The following is an 11,113-nucleotide window of genomic DNA, read 5'->3' on the forward strand; positions in this document are numbered from 1 at the left end:
TATCAAGTAGAGATAGAGCGCTGACAGCGTTAAACTAGGATGCTACTTAGCGTCTTTGCTAACTATGGTGCATTGTGCCAATTAACTAAAGCAAGAAGCCTTGGGCCCCTTACCAAGGTCAGTCTCCTAATAAGAGAGTGAGCCTATCTTAAGAAACTGGGAGAAACTGGTCCTGCAGATGGACAAGAGCCAAGGAGCAACTGAGTCTGTGCAAAGACAAGAGGTCAACTAGCGGTGACGAGGAAGAGTCATCAATCTTCATGCCCACGACCTCCCGTGCTGCCCAGCGCTGAATAAACATACCTACTTTACAATCTCACTGATTGTGGAGTCCCTTTTCCGCAAGTCACTAGCAGCGGTTTCTTCCGCAGAGGTTTTCCCAGAGCCGCTTCAAAGCTTCCCTCGCGGAGCTGGGGCGTCGCAGGGGGTCGTCAAAGCACGCACGCGCACACACACACACACGCACACACACACACACAGGCGTTGTTGTCCAAACAGAAAGTATTTACAACAAATTCGACAAGCGGTTTTCCTCTGCCAGCAGCAAATGCCTGAGGGCCCCTACAGCTTCACAAATCATAGCACAAAGAGCCTAAAGTTCCTCTAAAATTTAGGGAAATGATTCAAAATAGATCTGCTAGGGGAAAACGATCACTGGCGGCAGGGTACACAATACACGCGAGTCTCAGCTCTCCTCCGCAGGGTCAGTGCCCACGCCCAAGTGCAACGCTGATGGCACCCGAACATTTGCTGTAGCAGGCAGCAGAGCCAGCAGCTCAGGGGAGCAGTTTTAAAAACCAGGAGGCACTTAAACCAACCCTTAATTGACCCAGTTACTGCAGGAGAGTCCCGACTACTCGCCCTGGAGTCCTACTGTCACCAGCAAAAAGCACCAACCAAAGCTTGGGGGAACTTTGGTACAGCACAAGAGAAGGGAGTGGGGGTAGCGTAGCCGTATCGCAGAGCTGCTGCTTTTCACACCATTTTATCATCCCTGATAATTGAAAGTAAGGCCGGGTGGGCTGACCCCAGCACCACCACTCCTGGCAGCATGTTTGGTCCACAACGCTAGAATAATTATTTTGCTCCCTCCCGCCCCTACAGCTTCATCATCTGAAAAGATTACAGTCAAAACAATGGCATACACAAATAAAAGTCAAGAGTTGATGTTATAAATGACTGGGTCCCAAATAGGATTACAATCAAAGTTTACAATTTATTAAATGAATAGAGGCAAGCAAACAGCGCTGGGTGCGCCGGGAGTCTCTGCTCCACCAGGACGCACACCTGTTACGTAAGGCGGCTGGTTTTTATGCTCCTAGGCTAATACATATTCATTACTACTTCTAGAAGAGGCAGGGTTATTATAATTGGTTTCCCGAATCCGAAGTCCTCCCAGGTGCGCCTGCTTATCAGTCTCTGTTAGTTTCTCGGGGGCCGCTCGGACAGGGAGGCTCATATTCTTCCTCCTTATCTAGTGGTCTCTTGGCCGGCTGTCAGAAGTTACTGCACGTCCGTGCAAAGTCAGCAGTTTTTCTCTGAAGAAATCCCTTTGTTCTCTTCTCGCCTAAACCCAGGCCTCGATGTTAACCCTTCACACCCCTTAGTGGCACGAATTGCTGGACTATTCCTTACAATTCCTCCCTTTTTTTTTTTTTAATATCATCAATTCGTGTCTCTTCTTCAACTTTTGTTAGTAGCAGTTGGATTTCATCAGTCAGTTCTCGGGGTGTCCATTTCTTAAGCATCATTATCGACACATCACCTTTTCTCTCCCAAAGTCATCACAAACTGGGTGCTATTTATTATCCGCCGTATCAACAACGTAAAGCAAGGTATCATACAAGGTATAAACAATAATGTCATTACACCACATAAAAATAAAAATAGCATCCTTTTAACCCATGGTCCACCGGGCAACCATGAAAAGAAATCCCAATCCATACCCTTCCAAGTTTGTACTGGGACGTGGGCTAGCTTTTTAATTTCTTTTGTTATCTGCTTAACCACTTTTCCATTATCATCAATTTGTAAACAACAATTAGAATCGTTCAGTTTTCCACACACTCCCCCTTCTTCTGCTAGTAAATAGTCTAAGACCATTCTACGTTGAAAGATAGCATTCCTCATCTGAGTGGATTGATCAGCCAGAAGATCCAAGGTCATCGCTGTTTAATTGGTTACAACTTCGAGGATAGCTTGCGACCTAATTATTCGGTTCAAATTATAAATAGGTTCTCGGGCTCCTGATACCAACTCATTCGGGTTCCAGGTAGCTGGCCCATAATGCTGTATGATTCTTTCAGGAGGCCATTCATCCTTTCCCCATTTTTGGGCACTATCCCCGGATAAGGAAGTATCAATAGATCGTTTTACTCTGTTCAGGTCATCATATAATCTTATTCCTAAATGATTTCCTTGTGTTTGTGACAATAAAAAGAACAAGGGTCTTATGTACCCCCCATAGCATATTCCCGACCAGTTTCCAGGTAGCCTCTTGTAAGCATGTTTGCCACACACCCAATAATGTCCCTTTAGGGCCCACGTCGTTTGGAAAAGGACCATCCCATCCATCTTTACCCTTTGGGGCGTGATAATACAGAGTGTCCTTGTTACCGAGTGGTCCTGTTACAATGTCTGCCCCGTTTGTACTCGTATATGCACGCTTCCAAGCTCCCACGTTGGGTTTCCACTTACAGTCACAATTCAGTTCTCTTTGGCGACCTGTCATATTATAAGCCTTTTTCGCCGTCCAATCTTGAGAGTGTGGGAAGCGCCTTCAATCAGGGGGTTGGGCCCGCTTTCAGAGCTTGTGTTACCATTCAGCCCTTCAGGGTGATCCAGCTCCTGGAAAAACTAATCACAATTTTATTATGGGTTTAAAAGGTTCTCATGTTATTTTTCTCAGGACAAACTGATCTTGGTGTGGGAGAAGTCCGGTCGAGGCACTCTCACTCGGCGGTCAATACCCATAGGGGTTGCCTCCCTCGGTAGACCATACACGCCGCAGTGGAGGGTCCTACCCCGGTCTTGCCTTCTCCCTTTCCTCCCTTCAGCCTTGTCCTCTTTATCCAGTGCCCTTAATTCATGCAGAACCTCATTGCTGGGATATCAGTTCCTCTTTAGTCTCAGTTTCAGTTCCCCAGGAGTGGACTCAACCCTCCAGGCTTCGGTAGTTATTGGTCCTTTTATTCTGGATGCGTGGGTCCAACCCCTTCTTGCTGTTCTCACAGCTGTTTCAGTAGTAAGTAAAACAAGGTACAGTCCCTCCCATCGGGGGTTCAATGATTCTTCTCTCCAGGTTTTTATTAAGACCTTGTCTCCTGGTTGTATTTTATGAATAGCAAATCCTAAAGGTGGTGTCTGAGTCATCATCCCAATTTCTCTTATCTCCTGTAATCTCCTTCCAATGGTAATTATGTATTTCTGGATACTATGATCCTCAACTACATTGTTCCCTAGGGGCATCCCTTGAGAATAAGGCATACCATATAACATTTCATATGATGATAATCCAGTCTCACTGTGTGGTTTAGTTCTTATGTTTAAAAGTGCCAATGGTAAGCATTTCGTCCAGGGCAGCTGTGTCTCGATCATTAACTTAGCCAATTGTTGTTTTATTGTTTGATTCATCCTTTCTACTTTCCCTGAGCTTTGTGGGTGCCACGGAGTGTGGTATTCCCACTGAATACCTTTCAAGGGGTACATCCTTCAAATCTTTGTGGCTGGCGTATGTTCGATTATTTGCACACAACTGTGTTCCAACGGTCCTTCTTCTGGAACAGTTCCTAGAAATACTGCTGGATATAACAGGTTAGTCGTTTTCAAGGTTATGTCATCTTGTTCAGTTAGGATTGCCTGATATTTCATCATCCAGCTGGGTGATAACCAGTGCCCCCCCCCCCCCCCTTTGTTCCAAAACGGTTGTTACCATATGTGGTCCAAAAACTTCAATACGTTTTCCCATTTGAAGGCAAATAATTTTCTACTATCTTTATCAAGAGGTATGCAAAAGAAGGCATCCTTTAAATCTATCACGGTAAACCATTTATATTTCCCTTTCACAGATGTTAACAATGTGTAAGGATTAGCTACTACCGGGTGAATATCCTTTGTTATTTCATTTATTGCTCTAAGATCTTGTACAAATCTATACTCGCCATTCGGCTTCTTTACTGGAAAAATTGGAGTATTGTATTCCGATTTACATTCTTCCAGAATCTGATATTTGAGAAATTTGTCAATAATTTTCACCATTCCCATGCCTAGCTTCTATCTTAAGTGGATATTGTTTGATTCAAACAGGTTTGGCTCCTTCCTTTAATTCCACCTTTACCGGTTGTGCCAGTTTCGACTTCCCTGGTACATCTGTTTCCCGTACTGTTGCTATAACTGCATTTTCTACTTCTCTTGGAATATTAACAAAGGGTTTATCTTTGATCATTAGGATTTGGCCTACTTTGGACTCAGGTACCTTCATTATTAATTCTCCATCCTCAAAGGTTATTGTTGCATCTAATTTGGCTAATAGATCCCGTCCCAAGAGTGGCATCGGGCATTCTGGTACATACTAAAATTTATGGGTTAGTTCCTCACCCCCAAAACGCAAATCAAGGGGTCGTAAGAATGACCATTCTTCCTCTTTCCCTGTGGCTCCAATTATTGTAGTTGTCTTAGTTCCTAATCGTCCTTTTAAACTATTTAACACTGAATATGTTGCTCCTATTACATTTACAGCCTAATTAACACAGAGAAAGAAGCTCCCATAACCAACAAAAAATTCAAGCCTCTGTCTTCGTTTCCTAGCTTTATTTCAACTAGTGGACCTGCTAGGGTAGATGCCCCAGGTCCCCATCATTCCTGACTGTTGTTTGTCCTGCAGCCTAAGACAATTTCTTTCTGATATCAGGGGCTGATTGCCCTGGAAAGCGGTTAGCCAGTTGCCTCTCTCTCTCTTTTTTTTTTTTTTTTTTTAAGCCAGGTCCATTTTTTTTTTTTTTTCATTGCATTTCAAAGTTGGTCCAGAAATTCAAAAATTCCATAAATTCCATAGGGGTTTCTTTTGGACCTTGTTGGAACAGATTCTCAATTCCCAATAGCCAATTTAACCAGATTTTAGTATTTACATAATTTCCGGGGTGATTAGGGTCTCAGTGAGGGGGTCGCTCAGGGGAATGCAATCGTTGAAAGTTCCCTGAGCGGTCCCATTGGCAATCTGAGCTCACACAGGAACTCAGGTTGTTTCAAGAGTTAGCTGCTTTTCTGTTTCCACGACAACTCTCTCGGACCCATCATGGTCCCTCCGCCCCAGAGGGCTCACACCGTGATTTTGAGATCTCAGCCTCGGGTTGAGGCGGAACTATCAGAATTCCTACATCCTCTTTCCCTGCTCATTCAGCATCAAAATGCTCTGTTAAATACTACATGCCACACAACCTTTAACACCTTCAACAATCCTTTTAACACTTCCTTTATCTTTCTCCAGCCCGTACTTTTCTAATGCCAACACCAAAGGCTCAGTCAGGGGCCAACTTAATTCCAAACCTTTTCCCTCCAACATGCTGAAACAACATATCACTATACAACATTTCATCCTATTTTCCTTCTCTCCTCAAAAACATTAATTGCAAGACACTGTTATAGTCGATTGATCCATAAAGTGGCCATTTAGTTTATATAGTGGCCACCATTGATTGCAATACTTAGTGAAAGTCCTCTTGCTTTCTGTGCCCCCATTTCTAACAATATCCTTCCAATGTGCCAATATGCACCCGAGGAGGCTTTTTTTTTTTTTTTGGACGTCTTTGTTTTGGATTTTACCCATTTCCTTGATTTCCCATTCCCTTTTATTTATTTATATTAGTTACTGTCCCTTGTTTCAATTTCCACACAAACCATTTTATTGCAGGTTTTTACTATCTTTTCCTAATCTTCTTCCCAAATGTCCCAATTCTCTGGGATTAAACTCTTCTTTCCACATACAAACTTTACTATTTCAGATTATTAATGAGCCCCATTCCAATCATAAATCCGCAGGACTTCGGAAAAACACCTGAAGCACTCAGCCTTCTGTCTTCTAGACAAACAATAACACCTTTTCCACAAAATTTACATTTCAATAAGACCGAATTTCAAGCCAAATGCTAATTTTTCTCATGCACTTTGTTAGTAAGCCTACACAAAACAAGGAATCACTCCTGTGTATCCGTCAAGATGGGGGTTTAAAAAGGTATTGAGGCCTAAATAAATTCGCTCTCCCCCTTCTTACCGAATTCCCAGGGCTCAGGCCCGAACCACCAAAGAAGTGACTCTCCGTTCTACCACTTTGATAATCAGTCAGCCCCTCTCCCCCGATACTTGGGAAACTGACCGAACACCACCGCGAATATAGCCAAACTTCTAAACTGTTACTTAGATAATGCTCCCACCTTCCTCCTTGACACAGTCAAAACACTTAAGAACAAAACAGGATTACAAGATGCACCACCGGGGGTGGATTGTTAGGATATAGAGGTGGTAGGTTATCCAATGACTCCCATTCATCATCTTTTTCTTTTTCCTTTTTTTTTTTTATTTTTTATTTTTTATTTTTTTGTTCTCTTCTTCGTCAAACTTCTCGTCTGCTTTTAGTGTAAATATTGAGGCTGGAAAAGGACGTGAGATCCTGATCCATAATCCTGCATAATCACTTTCCTCCTGGCTAAAAGGTTCCTTTGAATTAACATGTATATTTAAGGCCTGGCAAACCCAGTCTTCAAAGGATCCGAAAACGGGCCAAAAGACATGTGGTCTTAAAGGCTCCTTTGGCCATTCTGTCATACAATACTGAACCATTTTTAATTTACTTTTTCCCTTTTCCGGGGCCCCTATCGTTCCAATTTCTAATCATTATCCCTAATGGACTTTCTGGTGGTATGTCTGGTAATTTGCTCCCTTTTCTCTGGTCCCGGGTCTTCAATTTTGTCTGACCCATCTAGGAATTTTACTGTGGCAATTCCTACAGCCCTTGGTTGCCTTAGTGAGAGTGTCTTGCAGGGGGTTTAGGACCTATCACCCACCCACGAATCCTATAGGAATCGCTTCGGTCCTTCACCGGCCAAGTCCCTCGCGGGAGATTGGAACCGCGGTTAGAAGACCTCCACAATCGCTTCGGAACTACGTTCCGTCTCAGTCACACTCTCACACACACAGGCAACCGAAACCCACCCAACCGAACGGTATACGCCTTAAATACTTACGACTCCGTCGTCTTCGTTCGGATCTTCGCGCGCAGAATTACGGGCAAAATATAGTGCTGCAGCCGGCAAAGGGAGCTCATAAAAAAATCTAAATCTTTGCTTGCCCTTATTCAGGTTCAAGATGGCATTAGCCCCGACCTGACTCGAACAGGAGCCACCAAATGGTGGGGGCGCCCCTCCTAGATCAAGTCAGAATTCAGGAACCAAGACCATCCCGGACGAGCCCCCAATTGTTATAAATGACTGGGTCCCAAATAGGATTACAATCAAAGTTTACAATTTATTAAATGAATAGAGGCAAGCAAACAGCGCTGGGTGCGCCGGGAGTCTCTGCTCCACCAGGACGCACACCTGTTACGTAAGGCGGCTGGTTTTTATGCTCCTAGGCTAATACATATTCATTACTACTTCTAGAAGAGGCAGGGTTATTATAATTGGTTTCCCGAATCCGAAGTCCTCCCAGGTGCGCCTGCTTATCAGTCTCTGTTAGTTTCTCGGGGGCCGCTCGGACAGGGAGGCTCATATTCTTCCTCCTTATCTAGTGGTCTCTTGGCCGGCTGTCAGAAGTTACTGCACGTCCGTGCAAAGTCAGCAGTTTTTCTCTGAAGAAATCCCTTTGTTCTCTTCTCGCCTAAACCCAGGCCTCGATGTTAACCCTTCACACCCCTCAGTGGCACAAATTGCTGGACTATTCCTTACAGTTGACATAGTAACTCCGGGATTTGGGTATCAACTGTCCGAGAAATCAGAACACCCAGGCTTCACAATGTGCCCAACATCGAGCTGTGCCAAGGGGGGGCGGAAGGAAGAAGCTTTCCGTTTAAGCCTTCAGAGCATCGCTCCATCACTACGTCAATTCACAGCCACCACAGCGTGCCGATGGACATCTTTCTGTGCCAAAAGAAACAAGTGCTTTGTCCTCTTGATATCAAAGGTAGCCACCTATAGTTACGGAACCATGCACAAGACCTTAACTCTGACCAGCAGGAAAACTTAGGACAACTGAGTGCAGATCCTGCCAATTTCTACCAGTTCCAACTGTGCTTTAAGTCTCATTGCAAAGCCTCAGTTAGAAAAAGGATCACCTCAGGGTATCCAACAAGAAGAAGAGTTGTTTTCTTTTTTTTTTTTTTTTTTTTTTTTCCAATATACCATAGGACTATGCAGTTCAATCATCAATCATCTTGGAAAGCTCAAGGAGGAGGTCATCCTCATCCTTCCCTGGGTCCAAGTCGAGCTCGGCTTCCAGTATGCCGTCTGAGAGTTCCCAAAGTAGCATCTCTAAATCCTCGTCTACAGATACGGGCGCGTTGCCTGTGGAACTCAGCCGGCGTGTCCTTGCGTCTTCTAGCTGGGAAGAAGCTGAAGTCGAGCTTGAGAACTCCATTGGCTCCACGGATTCTGCCTGGCTTCCAAGATGTGCTTCAGGTCTTGGCAGAGCAAGGAAGAGAACAATCAGTATATGCCATTTCTTAACGGGAAATCCCTTTTCTGCAAACCGGCTCTTAAAACCGTAGCCAACCCCTCCTGCACTTCAATCTTACCCAGGGATTGTTATTCAATTAACCCAGGGCTACATTTAGAGCCCAATATATTAGCAGGTACATTTTTCAGTTTGGGGGTTTCTCTGTGAAGCCAGAGCACCCGGAGTCTAGCAAAGATGGGAAACCAACATGGCCTCCCGGAAGCCCAGTGTCTGAGAACTACATCTCCCGGCATGCTCTGGGAAAACAATATGGACTCCCGGAAACCCGGTGGCCAAGAACTACATTTCCCAGCACTCCCCAGAAAATTGAGCCTCGCAGCGTGCCGTAGGACGCCATTTTTTGCTCTGTTACATTACCGGTTTCGTGTTTATGGAGGGTTTTCCCGCCGTTTTGGGGGGTTTCCCCTCAATTTCGGGTTTTCAGCTCTCCATTTCAGAGTTCTTCCCCGCAATTTTGGGGTTCCTTCCCCTAATTTGGTGCTTCGCCCCCCCCCCCCCCACTTTTGGGGTTCCCCCTCCATTTTGGGGATTCCCCCCAATTCCAAGCCCCCCACAATTTTGGAGGCCCCCACCATCCTTTCTTGGCCTGCCACCCTAATATTAAGGTTCTTTCCCCCAATGTTGGGGTTCTCACCACATGTTTGAGGTTCCTTCCCTTAATTTGGGGCTTAGCTCCCCGGGATCTGGGGCTTTAACCCCAATTTTGGGGGTCCCCCCCAAGTTTGGGGACTCCTCCCCAGGTCTGGGGGGGGGTCCACATTCAATTCTGGAATTTCACACTTCCATTTAAGTCTTCTTCCCCCCAATTTGGGGGTTCGCCCACCCAATTTTGGGGGTTCCTCCCCTAATTTGGGGGGGACACAACCGATTGTAGAGTCCCCCACCCTCCTTTTTTGGGTTTCCCCCAATATTAAGAGCTCTTCCGCCCAATTTTGGGGGACCCCACAATTTTGATGTTTCTTCCCCTAAATTGGGGCTTCGACCCTTCAATTTTGGGGGGGGCTCCCCCCTTAGTTTGGCCTTCCACCCTAATATTGGGCCTTAGCCCTAAGAACCCTGACCCCTAACACTACGGCTCCCACGGATCTAACCCTAAGCCCTACCCCAAAAAACCCTAGAAACCCTAACCCTAAAAACCCTTACAGTCCTAACCCGATAAAATTTACCACACTAGACCTACGCCTAAAAGCCCTAACCCTAAAAATTAAGACCCTCTAAAATCCTAACCCAAAACGTAAAGATTCTCAAAGCCCTAACGCTGGAGACCCTAACCTTAAAAAAAAAAAAAAAATAAGACCTTAAAACCCTAACCCTAAATACCTGACCATAACTAAAACCCTAAGACCCTAACCCTAAAAACCCTATCAACACTAAAACCACAAAATACTTTAAAACCTTAACACACTAACCCCCAAACCCTAACCCTTATAACTCCAACCCTAACAACCTTAAAATCCTAACCCTAAACCCTGGAAACCCTAACCCTGAAACCCAACCCTAGTGCCTTAGCCCTGAAACCTTAAAACCCTAACACCTTATTAGAAACACTCTGTAACCAATACCATAGGCTCAGGCAAGTATCTCAGTGAGGTAGCATTTTTATTCACGATTGCAATGGCAGGCGTCCCACAAGCCACCTACTAGTTCCATAACACAGTTTATATAATTTTTTTTTTCCTCTCGGTGACCAGGACCCTCCCCAGTTTCCCCATTGACTGGGTAATCCATGTTCACAATCTATCCAGTGCTTCACAGAAAATACACAGCTGCTGGCCTGTTACTAGTCAATTTTATTTTTTTCTTGACTGTTTTCCTCTTTGAGGTGGTAATGTTTCTTACACCGTGATTTCCACCCAATTGCTCTAAGGATTCTGGTTGTCTGCATTTTACAAGGTTGTCTGTTAAGCTTTCTTATCACTGCAAGCATATATCAATACCACCTTCCTTCCCTCTAAACGATGTAACTCTGTGCAAAAACATTTTTATTCCCACAACCTTGATCCCCTTACCCTAAAATCCTTATTCTCTTTAACCCTAACAACTCTAACCACAACCCTAACCCTTCATATCAACCCCCCGACGCTAATGACACTGACTAATGATCCAAACCCCAAACCCCAGGCAACCAACAAAGAAACAGACACAAAGCTGAAAACTACAAAAAAGGCAAAACCCTGGATACAGACCCCAAATCACAAACACGCTACCAAAATGCTACAGAAAAGCCCCAGACGCAGGCCCCAAGCACTACAGCTAGGCCCCAGAAGCTCTAGACACATCCCAAAGCCAAAATGCAATCCCCAAACACTACAGAAAAGCCCCCAAACACCAGACACAGGCTGCAGAAGTCTACAAGCAGGCCCCAGCCACACCCGGATGCAGACCCCAA

General features: G+C 44.9%; 1 long non-coding RNA gene across 1 annotated transcript; it reads right to left on the reverse strand.

Moving 5' to 3' along the window:
• Positions 1-1,607: 1,607 nt before the first annotated feature.
• LOC310890416 lies at positions 1,608-8,548 on the reverse strand. Its single transcript, XR_014577250.1, has 2 exons — positions 7,239-8,548; positions 1,608-3,800 (listed from the first exon to the last, which is right to left on the reverse strand). It is a non-coding gene; the product is annotated as an uncharacterized lncRNA (long non-coding RNA).
• Positions 8,549-11,113: the final 2,565 nt, after the last annotated feature.

The sequence above is a fragment of the Anser anser genome, assembly GCF_964211835.1.
Source record: "Anser anser genome assembly, contig: HAP1_SCAFFOLD_98, whole genome shotgun sequence".
Taxonomy (NCBI): domain Eukaryota; kingdom Metazoa; phylum Chordata; class Aves; order Anseriformes; family Anatidae; genus Anser; species Anser anser.